Consider the following 20,765-nt stretch of genomic DNA (forward strand, 5'->3'; position numbering starts at 1 on the left):
TTTAACTCCCAGTCGTGACCATCCTTTAACAATGTTTCAGTAATGGCCACCAAATCATAGTCATTTACGATGATTTGTGTCATCAACTCATTTACTTTATTCCGAATACTACGAGCATTCAGGTAAAGTACACTTATGTTGGTTTTTTTAACCTCTGTTTTGAATATTAACATCTCCAGTTTTATTCCTTTTGTTATTACTGGGCCTATTCACTGAGCTCCCCTCAGTCACTGTACCTTGTACTGTCGCCCTTTTAGATATTTGACTATGTCTTCTCTGCCTTGCACTTTTCCCCTTACTTCCTTTTGCTTCTGCCCCTGTTTTACTACCTTCCAACTTCCTGCATCGGTTCCCATCCCCCTGCCACATTAGTTTAAACCCTCCCCAACAGCTCTAGAAAACACCTCCCCTAGGACATCAGTTCCAGTCCTGCCCAGGTGCAGACCGTCCGTTTTGTACTGGTCCCACCTCCCCCAGAACCGGTCCCAATGCCCCAGGAATTTGAATCCCTCCCTCTTGCACCATCTCTCGAGCCACGCATTCATCCTATCTATCCTGACATTCCTACTCTGACTAGCTCGTGGCACTGGTAGCAATCCTGAGATTACTACCTTTGAGGTCCTACTTTTTAGTTTAACTCCTAACTCCCTGAATTCCGCTTGTAGGACCTCATCCCATTTTTTACCTATATCGTTGGTGCCTATGTGCACCACGACAGTTGGCTGTTCACTCTTCCCCCCCCACAGAATGTCCTGCAGCCGCTCCGAGACATCCTTGACCCTTGCACCAGGGAGGCAACATACCATCCTGGAGTCTCGATTGCATCCACAGAACCGCCTATCTATTCCCCTTACGATCGAGTCCCCTATCACTATAGCCCTGCCATTTTTCTTCCTGCCCTGCTGTGCAGCAGAGCCAGCCACGGTGCCATGAACCTGGCCTCTGCTGCCTTCCGCTGGTGAGCCATCTCCCTCAACAGTATCCAAAGCGGTATATCTGTTTTGCAGGGAGATGACCGCAGGGGACACCACGACAGTTGGCTGTTCACTCTTCCCCCCCCCACAGAATGTCCTGCAGCCGCTCCGAGACATCCTTGACCCTTGCACCAGGGAGGCAACATACCATCCTGGAGTCTCGATTGCATCCACAGAACCGCCTATCTATTCCCCTTACGATCGAGTCCCCTATCACTATAGCCCTGCCATTTTTCTTCCTGCCCTGCTGTGCAGCAGAGCCAGCCACGGTGCAATGAACCTGGCTGCTGCTGCCTTCCCCTGGTGAGCCATCTCCCTCAACAGTATCCAAAGCGGTATATCTGTTTTGCAGGGAGATGACCGCAGGGGACACCTGCACTGCCTTCCTACTCTTGCTCTTTCTTTTGGTCACCCATTTTCTATCTCCCTCATTAATTTTCACCTGCAGTGTGACCAACTCGCTAAACGTGCTATCCACGACCTCCTCAGCATCGCGGATGCTCCAAAGTGAGTCCATCCGCAGCTCCAGAACCATCAAGCGGTCTAACAAGAGCTGCAACTGAACACACTTCTTGCACGTGAAAGAGCCAGGGACAGTGGACGTGTCCCTGAGCTCCCACATCGCACACGAGGAGCATGACACGGGTCTGGGATCTCCTGCCATGTCTTAAACCTTAGGTAAACTTATACAACAACAATTTCAAAATAAAAATAAATAAATTAGACAATGAAAAGAATGAAAAGAAAAACTACTTACCAGTCACTTACCAGGGTTAAAAAGCACCTCTGAAAAAGCACCTCCTCACACTCTGCACCGAATTACCTCACTGCACCAAATTACCAAGTTGCAATCCCCACTCTGGATGAGTCTCACTCCGGATGTGTCCCCTGGAAAAGCGCTAGTTTAATTGAGCGACAAGCCCGGCACACATCACTAACTGGCCAATTCAGTGAAAATAATTGTCAGGTGACCATTTCCCATGCAATGTGAAATTAAATGAAATGAAAATCGCATATTGTCACAAGTAGGCTTCAATGAAGTTACTGTGAAAAGCCCCTAGTCACCACATTCTGCCGCCTGTTTGGGGAGGCTGGTACGGGAATCGAACCGTGCTGCTGGCCTGCCTTGGTCTGCTTTAAAAGTCAGCTATTTAGCCCAGTGTGCTAAACCAGCCCCGTTGTAAAGTTGTACAGTTGTTGTCACCCCCGCCCCAACCATTTGACCCCGATATTGAAATCCTGACACAAAATCCTGCCCCTGGTGTTTTCATGAATGTGAAAGAACATTGTTATTTTTGTTCATTTCTATTTTAATTCACTCTTTGTTCAGTAAAAAGTGAACAATGTTTGGATTTTGCTTAGATGGAAAGAAAGTGAAAATGGAGATAATAGAAGACAGCTGAGAAAGCAAAGGGGAAGCAGTCACTGAAAGCCATGTTGAATAATGGGTGAATTGATTGATCAGAAATAAAGATGAACGAGACGGAAACAATGAAATGAGAGAGAATTAATTATATGACAGTCGAGCAATGTGTGCTGTGCCTGTGAGAGGGAGAAAGGCAGAAAAATGTGATGCTGGATGAGCCAGTCCATTAGCGATCCCCCTAAGAGACATTCTTTAAGGGCAGATTTGTAGAGCGACTGGACTGTCGAGGCAAACTTATGACATTAGCGCTTATGAGAGAGAGGGAGCAGATTCGTCCAGAGGGAATGTCGCTTAGTAAGCTTGTCCAGCGTGTTTACTTTTCGAAAATGTTCGTGATGATAAATGATGTGCTGCATTGCACCAATGTACAAAGTCATGGTTTGCCTGTAATTGAATCTTTTAGATAGATGCAACCAAATTCACTCACTGGGATCGAATTGTCTCCCGCATCAGTTACGCATGTTCAATTTCCACTCCGCGGTTGAAATATTCATTTGAAAGAATGTTGTACACCCACATTACTGGTGGGGAGTCGCAAAACAACTGGAAAACTGAAAGAAAGATTTCTTGTGATTTTGACAATGCAGCTATTTCCTTACGGGTTCATACACAGATACACAGGACACAGGGCAGAAAAACAGACCATTTGGCTCAATGAGTACATATTGACTATCATTGTAACTACTTATTCCCTTCTCCTTAGATACATCTCTACTGTTTGTTTCAACCTTTCCATGTGGGAATGAGTTTCACATTCATGCCACTTTTTGCGTACGGAATTTTTTCATTTCTGAATTGCCTATTATCCTGTGTTGATGGCCTCTAGTTATTATCAGCAGACAAAACAGAAATGAGGAGGAATTTCTTCAGCCAGAGGGTGGTGAATCTGTGGAATCTGTGGAACTCTGTGGAACTCTGTGGAAGTCTGTGGTGGTCAAATCACGAAGTGTCTTTGCAACAGAGATAGATAGGTTCTTGATTAATAAGCGGATCAGGGGTTATGGCAAGAGAGCTGGAGAAGGTGGGAGAAGGGAACATCTCAGATATGTATAAGGAGCTTGTGGGATCAGAGGAGACGCAGACCGAGGAGCTGAAGCACAAGTGAAAGGATGAGCTGGGAGGTGAGATAGAGGATGGTCTATGGGCAGATGCATTGAGTAGAGTCAACACGTCCGCAACATGTGCCAGGCTCAGCCTGATAGAACTTAAGGTTGTTCACCGAGCTCACATGGCAGTGGCCCGTATGAGCAGATTCTTTGGGGTTGAAGACAGGTGCGCAAAATGTGCGGGAGGACCGGCGAACCATGTCCACATGTTTTGGACATGTCCAAAACTTAGGGGATTTTGGCAGGGTTTTGCGGACGTCAGGATGGTGCTGAGTCCAGAGGTGGCGATTTTCGGGGTGTCAGAAGATCCGGGAATCCAGGAGGAGAAAGAGGCAGACGTTCTGGCCTTTGCTTCCCTGGTAGCCCGGAGACGGATACTATTAGCATGGAGGGACTCAAAGCCCCCAAAGTCTGAGATGGCTATCGGACATGGCGAGCTTTCTCTGTTTGGAGAAAATCAAGTTCACTTTCAGAGGGTCACTGTTAGGGTTCACCCAGAGGTGGCAACCGTTCATCGACTTCTTTGCGGGAAATTAATCGCTAGCAGACGGGGGGAGTAGTTTAGATTAGAGTAGGGTGTAAATAAGGGTGGGACCTGTACGAAAGGTAAATGGCTTTTGCACTATGTTTATGGTTTCATGTATATTGTTTATTTTGTTGTTGATACTTTACCGAAAATACCTCAATAAAATGTTTATTGAAAAAAAGAGAGAGCTGGAGAATGGGGATGAGAAAAATATCAGCCAAGATTGAATGGCGGAGCAGACTCGATGGGTCAAGTGGCCTAGTTCTGCTCATATGTCTTATAACTAACCTATGTATGACAACAGAGACTTCTTCAAACCTACCGAATTGTAACTAGCACCCAAAACAACCTGCTCAAAGGCAATAATTGTTGGCCGAGCCAGCAGCGCCTACACCCTGAGAATGCATGAAAAAAAAACATTCCGCTGCAACATCTAGGGTGGAATCTCTGGTCCTGCCGAAGATTCCTCGACAGCATGACCAGCGAGTGGCGCAAATGACTACTGACTTCGATGGGACTGGACGATCCTCAGGTGGCCAATGGCGAGCCGTCTCCACTGCCGGAAAATCTGGCGGTGGGGGGTGGAGCGGGCATGACTGGAAAATACATGGCCTTGTCTTGTGTGGTGGTGCTTTGGTTTGCATCCTCCTCCCATCCCCCCCGCACCCCCCACACACCTTCTGGATTATTAACAATGAGAATTGAAATTGAGAAGATTCTGAAGCAAAGTTGCGAAAAGTGAGGGCAAAGTTCTTAACTGCACATTTATATAAAAGCACGATCAACTGAATACTAACACACTGCTGGGAATATGGATAATGGTGTAAATCAATCACACATTCCTAAAGCAAGTGTTTTTTTTAAATACAGTGTCAGCTATCAATCGCTTGCCTGTATTAAATATTCATTTCTTACTGAGCAAGCTTGATGCATCCTAACTACCAGCTTATTAGACAGGCTGTATAGATTCTTGAAAAACACTCAGCAGGGATTTGTTATTTTTTTTAACATCAATTTTCAAAAATAACCAGTATTTTCTTGGTGATTTACAGCGACTATAGATAATTGAAACAAAAACAAAATGATTAGCTACAAAATTCAGTTTCTCCAGCCAAATCTAAATCTCTAAAACCTGACTACCTGGTCATTATCGCATAGCTGTTTAGTGAGAGCTTGCTGTGCACAAATTGGCTGCCATGTTTCTGAAATTACAAGAGGGACTCTCAAAAGTATTTGATTGCCCGTTAAGTGCTCCAGAGCGTTGTGAGGTCATGAAAATGTCGAGAAGAGCAATTCTTTCTTTTTTCTTCATTACAGTTACATTACATTCTCAGGATGTGACCATCTGTGATAAGGATTACCTCCAATCCACATTTATTCGAAGTAAATGATACCAATTAAACTAATTTAGACAAACTGAGAGATAAATCAAAGGATCAGCCCCTTAAAGCCCATCAAATTAAAATGTGATTTGCGAGGTTGATAAAATACCCCAGTCCCCACCGATCATGGAAAGCCTTGATGGCGCCAGTATGCACCACGTGCTCCCTCTCCAGGGACACCTGCCGATTAATATAGCTGCAGTAGAGGGGTAGTTAGTGTGGCTGGATGACCCTCCCTGCTGCCAGTTGATGGTAAATTTTGGCCAGGCCCATGAGCAGGTTCACGAGGACATCCTCCTCCTCCACGTTCCACTCCGCATCCGGTATTTCAGCAAATAATGGTGCATCATCTTGAACAGTTAACTGTTTGAAATATCTGAGTTCTGGCCCTCCCTCTGTGTACCCGAACAGGTGCCGGAATGTGGCGACTAGGGGCTTTTCACAGTACATCCATTGCAGTCAGCCTACTTGTGACAATAAAGATTACTGCGTAAAAAATAAAACCACAGCTTGTCTGTATCTTGACTCCATCTATCTGCCAGAGTGGGCAGTCTGGTAGCACGTGGTTAGCATTGTTGCTTCACAGCTCCAAGGTCCCAGATTTGAGTCCCGAATTGGGTCACTGTCTGTGTGGAGTCTGCACGTTTCCCCCATGTCTGCGTGGGTTTCCTCCGGGTGCTCCGCTTTCCTCCCACAAGTCCCGAAAAAAGTGCTTTTAGGTAATTTGGACATTTTGAATTCTCCCTCAGTGTACCTGAACAGGCGGCGAAATGTGGTGACTAGGGACATTTCATAGTACCTTCATTGCAATGTTAATGTTAGCCTACCTGTGACAACAAAAATTATTATTATCACTATTAAAAAGTTCCATACCCATTTAACACCCATAACTAACAAAAAACTATTTATCCCAATTTTAACATTTTTAATTGGCCTAGCTTCAACAACTCTTTGGGGGAGGAGGATCCAGGGCGAGAATTTTACGCATCGCGGGTGGACGCACATCAGATGCAGACGTGTGTGAAATCACCCGAAAAGACGTCTGGCGCATGTCCCAATGCCATCGTGAGTACTTGCAATATTTTGGTCAACAGGCGTGAGTGGGATTCGGCTGCATGCCCGCCGACAATAAAGAGTCTAGTTTAGCTCATTAAAGGGGCAATGGAGTGCAATTTTATGTTGCTCCTGCAATTTTCAGGTTGGTGTACGGGCACCGCAAGCAGGTGCCCAATCCGTTTTTGCCAAATTGCCATGCAAGGACTGGATAAAAGGAAGCAGGAGACAGGATGAGTAGGCAGGAGTTAGTCAGAGTTTGGGATAGAGTTACTGTACAGATTTCTGACAGTTTTCTGTGCTTTCTTGTGAGCTTTTTGCAGGGTTTAATTTTCTCTTTGGACTATTCAGCTTTGTACGGTATTTCTGAGGTTTTCAATCCATTGGCAACTACAGCGCGCAGCTCAACCCCATCTGCAGTTCAGCAGATGGGTATTGTTTACTCAGCAGGGGGCGCCTCCTTTGTGGAGGATGGGAGGAGCTGAGAGGAGAGGAAACACAGTGTCCACAGTCTCGGAGAGAGACTGTTGGAAGATGAGGTACAGGCACGGGGTGCACAGGAAGGGCAGGGAGGACGGGCACACAGAAGAAGCCACTATCCAGCTGTTTGAGTGTCCAGGCAACAATCCAGCTCCCTCCACATGAAAGAGGATCAGTGTTATCGGAGCCTCTGCCTAACCAGGGAAACCGTCACTTCCTCATGCCACATGACTGGGCCAGGCGTTGCTTCCAATTGTATGGGTGTTATGGCTCTGACGGTCACAGTAGCCCAAAGTTTCCATACATCCGGATATTTCTGGGGTTATTGGGAGGTGAATGTAGAGTCTTCCAGTCAGCTATGCATAGCTGCCTCAAGTTAGCAGGTTCATCAATTTCATAATGGACCAAGACTGCCAGGCTGAGCAGGCCAGAGACTTTGCAGCTAGTGCAGTTTCTCTGCATCCAGGGTGCCATACATTGCACCCAAGTGGCCATCAAGGCACCAGGGGGCCAACTGGGCACCTTTGTAAATAGGAAGCGGTATCACTCTATGAATGTATAGATTGACTGAAACCACTAGGCCCAGATTCTGCAAGTATGTGTGAGGATCCCTAGCAGCATCCAAGATGCCTAAATACTGAGACACTTACAGGTGCCAAGACGGTTTGTGGCTCCATGGATGGATACTGGGTGTCAAGGGGTGTCCAGTGAAAACGTGGCTCATGACGCCACTCAGGCACCCAAAGACAGAGGACAGATACAATTGCACTTATGCGTCCACAAAGCTGGCAGTGGAGAGGACAATAGGGTGGCTTACAAATGAGGTTCCAATACCTGACCATTCTGGCAATAACCGCCAGAGTACGTGTCTCTCATTGTCGTTATGTGCTGTGCTCTACATAATCTGGCTCTTGCAAGCGGAGGAACCATTGGATAATAAAGACACCAATGCAGCTCCACATGCCTCAGAGAAAGACTCCACTGATGACTCTGATGGGAAGTTGAGGGTGAGAACGAGAAAGCAGCATTGATTAACCCTCAAGGGGGTTGGGCCACCAGGAAGACACAAATTCAATAAACCTTCAGCTCATGTTCACACACATGTCGGAAATCTCAATGTCCAGAGCACAAAGTCTCCTCAGAGCATCTCCAATAAAGCTTATTGCCCTTGCAGTCCAAAATTAGACCCTGATGAAGACAGCACCTGTGATATACATGAGAGCCTCTCAGGTTATACCAAAAAGAACCCTTTTGCCCCTGACAACAGTAGAAGATGTTTGGAAAAGTCACACAGACACAAAACAACACCTTGATGAAAGTAACAGAAAATACCCGTGAAAACCCATCCTGTGCTCAAAGTGCCTTAAACGTATGCTTGCGGGTGCTACGTCTTGTTGCGTACTGCTGCCCACCACCCGCATCCCCCCTCAACTCTCCCCACCCCCTCTCTCCTCACTGGCCGCAACACTGGAGGCATATTCCTGACTCTGGTCTCCAGCTTCCTCTGATGACCTTGGCGGTTACGCTCTGGCCCAAGGAGGGCTGAGATGGATCACCCTCGGAGACCGTGCACTGTGACATGGCAGGGCACTCCTCAATTGGCACAGTCTCTGAAGGTTCCTTGGTCATTGGCAGAGGGACGGAGTAGTTGCCGCCCTCATCCGGAGACCCTTGAGAGGAGCTGTCAAAGATGACCGGCAACTTGCCCGCCGGCGTGACGCAGTTCTGCACCTTGCTGCCGACCATAATGGAACGGCACCTAGCCGAGATAGCAGGTGCCTTCACCATCTCTCATACTGGCAGTGACCTCCTGAGGTAAGTAGGTCTGATTGCAAACCCTGAAACTCTTCATTCTGCCCCTGGAGCTGCCTCTCTATCAGATTCACCACTTTCTCAAAGGAGGAGGCTGTGTACACAGGCTCCACCAGAACTCCTCCATGACAAAGGCCACAGCCCGCAGACTCTCAGGGATCTCAGCCAGATATTCCCGTGCATCCCGTTGGACATCCAGAATCTGCTGCCTGATGGTTGACTCCAGACGTTTGTCACCTGGCTCGGACTCACCATGGACAAGGCCTCCATCAATCCTCTGACTGCCTCCGCCAGCTCGTCAGTGAGTGTGATGTGCCCTCATCACAGTTCAATCCCAAATGAGCAGGTGTGTTTTTGCACATGTAGGTTCTGGTGCTTGGTGCTGAGATTGGATGTGAAGAAGGTGGATCTCTCAGTGGCTCATAGTCACGTCTCGGGGGGTCAGGTCGTTGGGGTCAGTGGCTCATCCACTGGATGCTGCTTCTGTTGGGGAAACAGATAATGTCATGACAACATCCTCATTAAGTGTCTGCAAGCTTGCAACTTTCCTCAAAGGCCATGTAGATTATGGTTTCAGAGCCTCTTGTCTGTTGGTCTCTGGATGTTCTCTTCTTTTAATAATCTTTATTGTCAAAAGTAGGCTTACATTGACACTGCAATTAAGTTACTGTGAAATGTCCCCAGTTGTCACATTCCGGCGCCTGTTCAGGTACACTGAGGGAGAATTCAGAATGTTCAAATTACCTAATAGCACGTCTTTTGGGACTTGTGGGAGGAAACCGGAGGACCCGGAAGAAACCCACACAGACACGGGGAGAACGTGTGGACTCTGCACAGGCAGTGATCCAAGCTGGGAATCAAACCTGGGACCCTGGTGCTGTGAAGCCACAGTGCTAACCACTATGCTATCGTGTTGCCCAATTATTGGAGATGCCATAACCCAGCCCTTCCTGCACATTCCCAAACTCTCTCCTCTGCCCACTGAAGTCTTACTGTCCCCTAACACCCCTACCTCACCGAGTCCAGAAGAGTTTTGTTCCTGGCTAGCCCTTGAGATCAAGGGTGTCCCTCGCACATTCTGAAAATGTGACTATGTTGGGAAGACCACCCTCTGTGCGTATGTGCTTCTGCGTGTTACAGCGTCTCTTCTGAACATGAACAAGTGTTTCAGTGAGTAAAGCTTTGTTCAGTGAAGACATTCCAGCCCCAAGAGTCTCCCACCTAATTGCCCAGCTTAAGTGCCCAGCAAAATGCTTTTGGTTTACTCACAGACCCTCGCTGCCACCATGCTATGTATTTTTGTTGTCTTTTGGATTCCCGGTGTTGGTAATAATCACATTTTAAGCTTGGAAAGATGAGGGGTGCAATTTAATGGCCTCATCGTGCCTGGTGAGAATCCGTCTGAGCCAGTTCGATCGCAGGAGCAGCCCAAATCACGAAGCTTGCCAGGCGCCAAGCAGTTTGAGATCGAACCGGCTCGATCCCATTAGCAGATTCCGGAACTTGCCTCGGCGTGATGCAAACCCACTAATCACCTCTTAAAGACACATTTCCAACTCATTAACAAGATGGTTGCTGTATCCAAAGGCCTCCTGGGATCGAAGCAGCTCGCCGACGAGAGGACTGGCGAGCGGCGGTTAGTGCTGGTCCACACAAATGAGGGTCAGGTTGAACCACACCTAGAGGGTTACTCAGGCCATTGGTGGCCCTTGGGTGGTCAGCGACAGGGAAGCTGTCACTCTGGCTTCCCCCAAACATCTCAACCCTTGGCACAGCCTGGCTGGTACTTTGGCACTGCCGCTCTGGCACTGCCAAAGTGGCAAGATGATACAGCCAGGCTGGCAGGAGCACTGCCAGGGTGTCAGGGTGAAAGGGCATGGGTGCACAGGTACCCATGTGGCACTGCCATGGGTTCAGGGTCTGAGGGGAGTGATGTGCGTAAAGGTGGGATGAGAGGGCTATGGGAGGGTTGGCGGGTGGGTGGGTATGAGGGAGACCTCCAGAAGGTTGGGGAGGGGGGGGGGGTGAAGGGGGCTTCCTGGAAAAGGAAAGGGCCTAAAAGGGGGTGCTGGAAGGCTTGAGATGGGGGGAGGGGCTCAGTGACCTCATAATGAGGTGTCTGCACTTGGGATGTGTGGGGTTGTGCCTATGTGTGAGAGCAGGTGACATTATCAATGGGTGGCAGGTGAGAGGGACCCACAAGTTAGAGATTGGGCCGCCCTTTCAAAATGGTGGCCCCCATCTCTGAGGAGCTGGCCTGGCCAATGAGCTCAGCTCCCTAGGAATTAAAATAATGGGCTCGCTCGGCAAATAACTCACAACCACACAAAAAATGACTCAGTGTCATTTGATAGCGGTCAGGAACTCACCATGCTGCCATCGAGGAGCTTCCGGGAAACCTCGCTCGCTACAGCACTTATAACTTGTTCTGTTCAATCGTGCCCGAGAGCTCTTGCTGTTTAATGTTTGCCATAGTGCTTTGTACAATCGATGCATTGATTTGAACTGGTTCTGCATCACATGACTTTTTTGTGCAGCTGTGAAAGGTCAACCCTGGAACGCATTACACATGACGATTATTTGCTGTCTAATTAGTTCCGAACTCTTTACCGCCATTTACAGATAATGTAATAATATATGACAGATTTCCTCCCACACTTCAACCATGTTCAGGTTAGGTGGATTGACCATGCTAAATTGCCCCTTCGTGCCCAAAGGTTTGGTGGGGTTACGGGGATAGGGTGTGGGATTGAGCCTTGCTAGGGTGCTCTTTCAGAGAGTCGGTGCAGACTCTGTGGGCCAAATGGCCTCCTTCTGCACTGCAGTGATTCTACGATTCTATGAACTCTTGATGTGGAGGTTGCGACAACTTGCCCAGCTACATGGTTTCTTGTTATGACATGAAAAAATGCTTCAAAGGTTAACTTGATCACGATAATGCAACTATGTAAATGTTCAGACTTCTGGCCCCGAATGATAAAAAAAAATAGCATTTAGAGCTGTCTTTTCGTAAATTGTACATTTTTTCCCATTTAGAAATTAGAGAGGCGACATGGAATAGGGTTATGCCATAAATTAGGAAAGGAAATCTCTCACTTAGGAGACTTGGGAAAGAGAGGGTGGAAATTAAAGAGAATACGAGAGTAGAAGCAGTTTGGGAGTTTTAATTTTTTATTTAAAATTGCTCTATGTACTTTTTATTGCGTGGCTAATGTTGTCAATTAATATTTTATATTAGTTTTATTACTTTTTTGGTATGAGTTAAACGTCATCTGGTGAATGAAGTCTGGAATTCTGTAGAGCTCTTTATGGTCAAAGACTAAGACAAAGGTTTCAAATAAAATGCCACGACTATATGGGAAATGATAAATATCTTTACAATGCTAATCACAAATCTGGAGTCCCATACTACAGGGCGAGATAGCATAATTATTTTTTTGGTTTAAAATTATAGACGTGTATGCCTTAAAATAGCAAAATAATTAATTTTGATATAATATCGCGGCCTGTTTGCCATCCGTTTATACTTGTTCACTTAAAATGTTCTGTCCCTTTACGTGTCTTCTATTCTTTCCCGTAATATTCTTCTTGAATTTTTTGATTGCAGATTTTCACATCTCTACTTTTCTGACCGGTGACGACATTCTCTTCCATTCCCTTAATGATTCAATAAGTATGTCCAACGAGGGTCTAGCTCAGCAAAACTCTTGATTTGACCCCTTTCCCTGAGCCATTCCTGCTCTGGGAGAGAAGGCGAGATTATTGGTACAAAAGTTGAAGTCGCTGGTACAAAAGGTGAAGTCACACGGGATCAGGGGTGAGCTGGCAAGATGGATACAGAACTGGCTAGGCTATAGAAGGCAGAGAGTAGCAATGGAAGGGTGCTTTTCTGATGGAGGGCTGTGACTAGTGGTGTTCCGCAGGGATCAGTACTGGGACCTTTGCTGTTTGTAATATATATAAATGATTTGGAGGAAAATGTAACTGGTCTGATTAGTAAGTTTGCGGACGACACAAAGGTTGGTGGAATTGCAGATAGCGATGAGACTGTCAGAGGATATAGCAGGAATGAGATCATTTGGAGACTTGGGCGGAGAGAAGGCCGATGGAGTTTAATCCGGACAAATGTGAGGTAATGCATTTTGGAAGGTCTAATGCAGGTAGGGAATATATAGTGAATGGTAGAATCCTCAAGGGTATTGATAATCAGAGAGATCTAGGTGTACAGGTCCACAGGTCACTGAAAGGGGCAACACAGGTGGAGAAGGCAGTCAAGAAGGCATACGGCATGCTTGCCTTTATTGGCTGGGGAATTGAGTATAAAAATTGGCAAGTCATGTTGCAGGTGTATAGAACGTTAGTTAGGCCATACTTGGATTATAGTGTTCAATTCTGGTCGTCACACTACCGGAAGGATGTGGAGGCTTTAGAGAGGGTGCAGAAGAGATTTACCAGGATGTTGCCTGGTATGGAGGGCATTAGCTATGAGGAGAGGTTGAATAAACTCGGTTTGTTCTGACTGGAACGACGGAGGTTGAGGGGCAACCTGATAGAGGTCTACAAAATTGTGATGGGCATAGACAGAGTGGATAGTCAGAGGCTTTTTTCCCAGGCTAGAGGGGTCAATTATGAGTGAGCATAGGTTTAAGGTGCGACGGGCAAGGTTTAGATGAGATGTACGAGGCAAGTTTTTTACACAGAGGGCAGTGGGTGCCTGGAGGAGCTGGTGGAAGCAGGGACGATAGTGACGTTTAAGGGACATCTTGATAAATACATGAATAGGATGGGAACAGAGGGATACGGACCCCGGAAGTGTAGAAGATTTTAGTTTGGATGGGCAGCATGGTCGGCACAGGGTGGGAGGGCCAAAGGGCCTATTCCTGTGCTGCACTTTTCTTGGTTCTTTGTTCTAATTTCTATCACAACTGTGGATGTGTAGGACAGAAGATTTTGGTGAACAATAAAACCTGGTTTGGCTCTGATGCCCCATATGACTGTATAGCTCATTGTGGTGATATGCCTGTGCACAGTTTTGTATATAGTTGTCCATCAATGGATATAGTTCTCAGTGCGACCTCCAAGCAGTTGGTGGCGATAGAGATCTTAAATGTGACTGGAGATATCTACCAGTTGGTAGTAAGTCGTACAAGTGGTTTGTCGTACTTAAAGTAGCTCCAGGAGAATTCACTGAATTAATTTACCATTTGTATCATAATTAGTTAGTTATCTTTCCACGCGTTGACATTGCTAATAAATTACAGTAATAGTCAGAGAACAGGATGTTCTGTGTTGATCTTCACTATGGCCATAACACAGAACATAACACTCATCAATGCTTGCAGACTGCATTTGCACCTTGAAATATGAACATTTGAGTAACAGCAGAATGGCCATAATTGACCGATATTCTCAAGAAAGTGACAGAAAGCCTCTTGTTCCACCATTTCGTTCCCATGACTGAAATGTCTGATTTTTAATATAATTGTTTATTTTTTTAAAAATTCACAACAACTTTATTAATTATATCTGTTGAATTATACACTGTGGCATTTATTGGCTTAATTAAATCTTTCACAAATCATCTTCAGCCTTTCCCAAAAGCCTTGGCTTGACTTTGCCTAGATACTCTTACTTTAAGCTATATATTTGGATCATGCAGCCCAAGTATGTCCATTTTCGCAGTGTGCCCAGTTTCCCCCTCCCTGCATTGATGGAATATTTTTCCTTAGGACGAGGTTCTCTCACTCCCTGGTGGCATTATTCTCGGCGGTGGGAGGCAGCCCACCGTTGGCCGCCGGTGGGTACTTCTGGTTCCGCTGCTGTCAATGGGATTTCCCATTGAATCCACCCCAAGCCACCTGGAAAGCCACAGCAGGGGTGAGCCATCGGCAGGACCGGAAGATCCCGCTGCCTTTAAAATTCGGAAGATTTCGCCCTTAGTTTCTAACAATTTTGACTTGGTTGTTTTTCAATATCCGTGGAGTCATCACATCATGTAAGGGTGACAGCACAGAAGGAGGACATTTGGACCATCATGTCCATGTCGGCTTTCTGCACGAGGGACTCAGCTGGTCCCACTGCCACACCTTCTCCCGGTAGGCCTGTGATGGGTAATGATGTGTTGAAAAGCACAATTAAACCTGCCTCCACCACACTCGCTGGAAGCTCCATTCCTGATCCTCACCATTCACTGCTTACATTTTCTTTCCCCTCATGTTGTCTCTGGTACTTCAGTTATTCACCTTGAATTACACTACACTGATTCTTAACCCTTCCACCAATGGGGACAGCCTCTCCCTGCGTACTCTGTGACATGCTCTCATGATTTTAAATCTATCAAATAGCCTCCTAATCATCTCTTATTAAGGAAGAATAGCCTCTGCTTCTCCAATATATCCGATACCAAAACAAAACCAGAGTCCGTTCTGGAATCGAGGGGTCGTCCCTGATGCACATAACGGTGGAAACGACCCTGCTATCTAACTGCACTCTTTCTTTGGGTGGCCCAGTGGGCAATGCCATCCCTAGGCCGCACTCAGTCACATTTCCTATGCTGAGGAGCTCCACTCACCAGAACTCCTCAGTGCAGGAGGAGATAGGGACGCTATTGTTATATGGCAACCCATTCTCTCGACCCCCCAGCAGAAACCCCCGGTCCCCCCCAATGCCCCAACTCACCTGTAAGGGGGTCCTCAGCCCTCCCCCCCCCCCCCCCCCCCAAGACGCCACCTCATATGGCAGGGCCTGGAACCTTGGCAGTGCCCCTGCCAGCCTAGCAATGCCACCTGGACACCCTGGCATTGCCAAACTGACACTCAGGTGGCAGTGTCGGGGAACATGCTGCCTGGAGTCCAACTCTCCAGGGGCCTCCGATCTCCTGGGACAACCCCCCAAGTGCCATTTCGCCTGGTCCCTGTTTGTGGGACCAGTACTAACCGGCACTCACCTAAGGTCTCCGAGGCATAGGGGTTATATCCCAAAGCCTCAGGTAGATCAGGCAACTGCATTTCGAGCAAGACTAATTGCTCAAAAATGTAAATTTGCCAAATACTGATCCCGCCCACAATAGGCAGGATCCAAATTAAGACGTCTCGCAGGGTCCCATTAGATCTTGCAAGGCGTGGCAAGCCGGGGTAAACCTAGGAGTGGCCTCTCCTGGCATCTACCTGCTGCAACGCACCTTGGTTCGGTGGGACGGGGCCGATAGATCGCACCTAATATTCCAGTTCGAGCTGAACCAGTCTTTTCTAAAGGTTCACCATAACCTCCTAACTTGTATGCTCCATGCTGCTATTTATGAAGTGCAGAATCCTGTATGCCTTATTAGCCACTTATGTCAAGATAAGTCATGGATCAAACCTTAAACGTTCCACTTGAGTAAAGTTGACCCTGTAAAAACTAAAATGTTTACATTCTCCTCCAGCTCAGAGAGGAGATCCAGAGAGATACCCATCCGGAAACTATCATCTGACCTCGGGTGACTGTGTGGAGTTTGTACGTTCTCCCGTGTCACCGTGGGTTTCCTCCAGGCACTCCGGTTTCCTCCCACAGTCCAAAGATGTACAGGTTGGATGGAATGGCCATGCTAAATTGCCCCTTAGTGTCCAAAGATTAGATGGGGTTACGGGGATAGGACATGGGAGTGGGCCTGGGTGGGGTGCTCTTTCGGAGGATCAGTGAAGACTCGATGGACCGAATAGACTCCTTCTGCAATGTAGGCATTCTATGTATTCTAAACCAAGTTAAATTACCAAATTCAAATATTTTTAGAGTTTACTTAGAAAGTTACAAGCAAAATCACCTGAATGCTGGCATAACAGTAATCAGCCAGTCAATCGAATCGAACACTGTGCTGCAGCTTTTGCCTCCACGCACCCATGCTCCCGCCCACCTCCTATGCCTTTGAACTTGGTCAACCCAACCGCTCTATGATTCCTGCATCAATCTTTCAAAAAGCTGAGGACTGTTCCAAAATGTGACGGGAAAAGTCACAGCGTTGTCAAAAAGTACAAGATTAGACTGGGACTTTTCTTCCTGGAGCATAGGAGGCTTAGGTTTGACCTTATAGAGGTCTAAAATAATGAGGGGCATAGATGAGGTAGATAGTCAACATCTTTTCCCAAAGTTAGGGGAGTCTAAAACTAGAGGGCATAGGTTTAAGGTGAGGGGGGGGGGGGGAGATACAAAAGGGTCCAGAGGGGCAGTTTTATCGCAGAGCCAACTGAGTGTCTGGAACGAGCTGCCAGAGGCAGTAGTAGAAGTGTGTACAATTTTGTCTTTTAAAAAGCATTTGGACAGTTATATGGGTAAGATGAAAATAGAGGGAAATGGGCCAAATGCGGGCATTTGGGGCGGGATTCTGTGATCCTGAGGCTAAGTGTTGACGCCGTCGGAAACGCCATCGTGTTTCTCAGCAGCATCAGAATGGCCTCAGGATCAGTAATTCTGGCGCCTACAGGGTTCCCACCGGCTGAGAGCAGGTGTGGATGGCACCGGCAGGACTCGGCTTTTTTACGACGGCTGCTTGGCCCATCCCGGGCCGAGAATCGGCGGGCCGGCCAGGTAAACCGGCCCCCAACCGGCGCCGTGCTAACGGAGAATCTGCAGAGAATCATGTGCCACGCCGGGGTAGCGTGGCGCAATTCGCACCGGTCGTGGGGATTCTCCGACCCGGCCCTGGGCTGAGAGAATTCCGCCCTTGGGTCCAGCTTAATGGGAAAAACTGGGCAGCATGGGCAAGTTGGGACGAAGGGCCTGTTTCCATACTCACAATTAGCACCTTGTCCATGATCTCGCTGTCTATTCTTCGCTTGAAAGACGTAAAGGATAAAAGTTCAGTACACTTAGAAGAAATAAAGTTACATGCCCTTATTTATGCCTTTATTGTATCCTTGCTTCGTGTACTAAATAGGATGCTTTTGAGTTTTTCAAATGACAACGCCTTGACCCACGTGTCATCCCAAAACCACAGAACAATCTGCTTTGTGGCTTGACAGAAAATCAAGATGACATCCACTGTTGATGGTAATGAGGTCTGAACCTACCTTTCTCACCGCATTGATTTGGCCTGTTGTCTAGTGATTGCAGTAGTTATCTTGTTAACATCAGCGTTTTGTCGCTGTTTTTAACGCTCAATAGAATGAGCAGAGTTTTAATTCGGGGGCACGATTGTCAGACAGGATAGAGAGACAGACAGTGCCTGACGTCACGATCTACAGGGGTGATATTGTATCATGTCTCTGAATCTGTTTGCAATATATTTCTTCAATTTGCAGTGAAAACAATCAATTGCCAATTACCCTTTTGTGCAACGTTAACCATGAGAAAGCTGGATGATTTGTGGAAAAGGGCGTTCAAGCTTAAGAAATTGAAGTGAACCTATTTGCTGCACTGCATGGGCAGTTGATACATATATATATATTCAACACCACAACCTGCTCAATGAGGATTAAAGACTGCAGTCAGCAAGCACTGTTGCATTGATAAAATAACACAACAGATTGCAGGATTAGATATCTTCCTGCAGACTATAAAATTATGTTGTTTTTGAATAATGTATGTATTCAAAGGATACATGCAGCAGACTTGTAAAAGCTCTGAGAAAATTGAATCCAATAATACTGTTATGTGTGATTCTAATCTGTTATGCAACTCAAATCTGGGCCCAGGTCCACAACCGTCAACTCGTTGAGTTCCCACATTTCACTGTGCTGTTTGGGAGACCTCACTTCTTCCTGAGCACACCTCCCTCCTTTCCCTGCTTATGTGTGTGCTGTCAACTGCTACACCTCTCAACCTTTGGCAATCTGATGAAAGGTCAGTGATCTGGAACATCAATTTTATTTCTCCCTGTTGAGATGCTTGCCGATCTGCTGAGCTACTGGAGCATTCCCCCCCCCCCCCCCCCCCCCCCCCCCCGCCTCCCCCTCATTTCCATTGTCCAGCTCATTGGGGTCACACTTGGTTGGATATGGGTGGAATTTTCCACCCTTCCCCTCCCCCCCATGGCATGTGATGTGGTGGCACAGTCGGTCCGCCATTGGCCGATGGCAGGATTTTCCGGTCCCGTCGCTGTCGGTGGGCTTTCCCAATGTCCATACCGTCCGTCACTGAGGAACCCGGGGCAGCGGGTCTCCGCCGGCAGAACCGGAAGACCCCACTCGCGGGTTCGTCCATAAAATCGTGCCCTACGTTTTTTTACTTAACCATTTTGAGAGATGTATGTTCTTTTGCCCATGCAAACTAACAACAGGAATCCCCCAAGTTCCTACTGTTGCCCCCCCCCCCCCCAGCATCAGCGCCCTTAGCGAATGTGGGGTCAAAGGTCTGTTGATGATTATCAGTTTTGCCCCGCTGCACCCTACCTGTATTCCTCTATTGCGTCTGTGCTGCGAGAAAACCATCGTTGGTCCCCACAACCGATTATCTTCCCTCGCAACCAATTCCAACCTACTCCTGGCGACCGTCTGAAGTTTGGACCATCCTCTTTAAAACTATAGTATTCTATTCTATGTCAACCTTCTGACCCAATATCTTCTCCATCAGAATGACATGCATAACATTGTCTACCTCCACTCCTGCCTCAGCCCATCCGCTTTTGAATCTCATCCTTGCATTTTTCACTTCTATCCTCAACTGTTCCAGTAGTTTGCCGGTCAGTCTTTCACCCTCCACACTGTGTAAACTTCAGCTCATTCAAAACTTTGCTGCTCATATCCTATTCCAGACCCACTCACCCTTCACCCTTCAACTTGCTGCCATATATCGTTTTCTGGTCCGTCAACCCCTTCAGTGGCAGCCACGCGTACCATCTACAAGATGCACTGTAATAACTCACTAAGGTTCCTTAGATAGCACCTTTCAAACCCTCAACTTCTGCCATCTAGGAGGACAAGTGCAGCAGATACCTGGGAGCCCCATCACCTGGAGGTTCCCCTCCAAGTTACTCACCACCCTCACTTGTAAATATATCACTGTTTCTTTACTGTCGCTGGGGAAAAATCCTGGAACTGTTTGCCTGACAGCACAGTGGGTGCACCTGCACCTCAAGTACTGCAGCGGTTCAAGAAGGCAACTCACCAGCACCTTCTGAAGGGCAACTAGGGATGGGCAATAAATGCTGGCCTAACCTGCGACGCCCACATCCCGTAAATGAATTTTTAAAAAGGCAGTGCCTTCTGTGGGCAGTAGCCTTTTCTGTGTAAAGATTACTCCAGTTGAAAGATTAACATGTCAATTGCCAACCCACCTCTTCCAAGGGAGTATGGGGCGTGGGGTGGGGTTGCCTGTATGTAATCTAATGTGCCAGAATAACGTGGGGAATGTAAATTGGAGCGTTCTCTGTTTCCTTTGTTTTAATTTCCCGGCTGTGTACATACTCACGTGCTTCTCTATGTTAACATTCCTTCTTTCCTTACCCTCATCAAGGAGATAGTGCCAATTGCTTCCAGCTGATCCTCAGGGATTGTTGCAACTCTGAATCAGACTTTGAATTTAGCAGTTGCCATCAGTTTTTCAGCTAGTGTCTCAATGATCATGCAGCTATGACGTTTTTGGTGCCTGTGCAGTTTGCCCACCAGTATTCAACAGGTGGCTGATGCATTACTCCAAAGATTTTGGCAGGGTCATTCATTTTCTCAAGAACCCTGAAGGGCAACTAGCCAGATAGAAATTCATTTTAAGCTGTCCCATGGTATTTTATGTGATAGACTATGTGCTCACGGAGATATAGGTACTGTCAATCAATCTGGCATACAATGAGTGTGGAGCTTTCATTCTTTTTTGAAAATGCAGCCACATTCTGTCGACTGACCGAAGTGAGTGATGAACTACAGTACATTTAGTTTAAATCATTTCTTGAAGAACAACTGTGTGATAAGATAACGAGGATAAATAAAATAATAAACTACCAACACCAATTAACTATTGTGGAACTACTGGAAAATACATCTATCCTCCAGCACGACCTACTCCCAACTCCCAGACCACAGAGTGATGGGTTTACCC

This window comes from Scyliorhinus canicula, chromosome 5, assembly GCF_902713615.1.
Source record: "Scyliorhinus canicula chromosome 5, sScyCan1.1, whole genome shotgun sequence".
NCBI classification, from domain to species: Eukaryota; Metazoa; Chordata; class Chondrichthyes; order Carcharhiniformes; family Scyliorhinidae; genus Scyliorhinus; species Scyliorhinus canicula.